Below are 2,169 nucleotides of genomic sequence, written 5' to 3'. Positions count from 1 at the left end.
TGGTTTTGTCCTTTACTCGTAATTTATGGGAAGACATTGGACAAAGGTTTCCATGGAAACTGAACACAGTAGCTGTTTGACCCCACCCCCTTTCTCCTCCAACAACACTGTAACCCCACACACACTCCCTTCTCCAGCTTCTCCTTGAGTCAGCTGAGGACTGTACAGGAAACAGCATAACAAGCCATTGCATAAGGTTTCACTGCATGTGTGTGATGGTGTGTACATGTTTGTGTGCGGTTGCTGCACAATTTGGAAGTGGAAGACTGACGAATACAAAGGAATACCTAGTGCTGTACTGACACAAAATATATGTTTTCGTGAGAAAACTTTCCTTTTTATTCTCTCGTCATGGTCTAAATCTCTGAATTATTGCATTATTTTGGAATAGAAAAGGATTTAAGCAAAATGATTTGAATGACAAATATTGTTGAATGAATTAAATCTATAAAATTGAAATTTCTTAACTACATTGTACTTGTTAGAACAGTTAATCTAGTTTTTCTTTAAAGAAAACGTGTTTTCTTTGATTCCTGTTATTAAAATCCAAATACTGAAAACTTCAAACAATAGAAAAAAATAAGTTTTTGGGATTGGATGATGTGATGTGTATTAGACATTTATTTCAATGCCCAAAACTGTTTAAATTGACAAAATGAAAGACAGAGATATTTCAGATCTTTTTTACTTGAATCAAAGGAAGAAAGCCCTCATGATTTAGACATAGACCGTCTAATGGAAGTAAATGATTGAATAGTCCTCTGACAGAAGGAGGTTGGGGGGAAGTGCTTATTATGTGTGACTGTGAATTAGAAAGCAAGACATCTGTTCTTGTATTCACAGAAAATGGATCATTATTGTCTGCCAGGAAACCCACTAAAAACTGAGTTTTCAGGTTTTTTTTTTTTTACAAAACAAGGTGTTATCACTGTTATGAGTAAATGGTGAGACAAAAATATAATATCCAAATCCCATCTGCTGCACAATCACTTGTCACTAAGGTGTGATACAACCTACACCCATCCACTTCCTCTGCTGTAAATTTTTTAACAGCCTACAAAGAATGACAATCCTCTTTTCCTATGAGACACACGGGTGTGGGAGTGGGATTATATTTGGACAGGTGCAGTAAAACTGTCAAACCTGATGGATTTCTAACGCTGGTCGGCACTGCCAACACAGCAACAAAACCTAATGCACTAATGGTTTTTGTTTTTTTTAATCAGCTTTTCTTTGGACAAACATATACCGTATTTTCCGGACTATAAGTCGCGGTTTTTTTCATAGATTGAATGTCCCTGCGACTTATACTCCAGTGCGACTTATATACGAATTTTTAATGATGAGATATGGACCGTAAGTCTAGAGTGCCCTCTTATGGTGATCTATGCAATTACTTTATTTACTTTAGTTATTCAGACGTGACACAGAGGACGAAGAATTTAACGGATTTAGTGATATGGAGTGAGATTGCGTGCAATTAATTACAGTAAAGATACAAAGTTGATGAGTTCTTAAGGCTATAGTTAAAGAAAACTGTTATGTTATATAAATGCTACACCTTTTCGTTTTTTTCATGATGCTAATATGTGAATATGTGTTGACACATATTCAGCCTGTTTTCTATTCACTTATGAATGTTATAACTTACCTTCCAGGATGATGTAATATTGTTTTTTTCAACTAGTTTGTAAAATAAATTACTTGAAAAAAGTGCGACTTATACTCCAGTGCGACTTATATATGGTTTTTTCTTCTTCATTGTGCATTTTCTGGCCCCTGCGACTTATACTCCGGTGCGACTTATAGTCCGAAAAATACGGTATATATGTATATTTAAGACCCACTCCGATAAAAAATGTGTTTTTAAACATGTTCTTGTGGCATTTTTCTCATATTTTAGGAAAATGAAGTTAAAGTAAAATTGCATTTTCAGCTGGAATCTGTATCAAAACTGCACAGTTAGCTCCAAAATTGTTTGTTTTGTTGCACTGGTAATGTTGGGTGTTGTGAGGGGCTGTAGTGAGAGTGTAAACAAAAGGATGATGGGAAATGAGGGTAGGCTTACTCTGTGGACACGGTCCCTTCCACAACAGAAACTATGTCAAATAACACTTAAAACAATGTTTTTTCCTAAAAATAGCATAACTATAATTAAAAGACAACTGG

This window comes from Oryzias melastigma, linkage group LG16 (genome assembly GCF_002922805.2).
Source record: "Oryzias melastigma strain HK-1 linkage group LG16, ASM292280v2, whole genome shotgun sequence".
Taxonomy (NCBI): Eukaryota; Metazoa; Chordata; class Actinopteri; order Beloniformes; family Adrianichthyidae; genus Oryzias; species Oryzias melastigma.
This window is presented reverse-complemented; position numbering follows the sequence as displayed.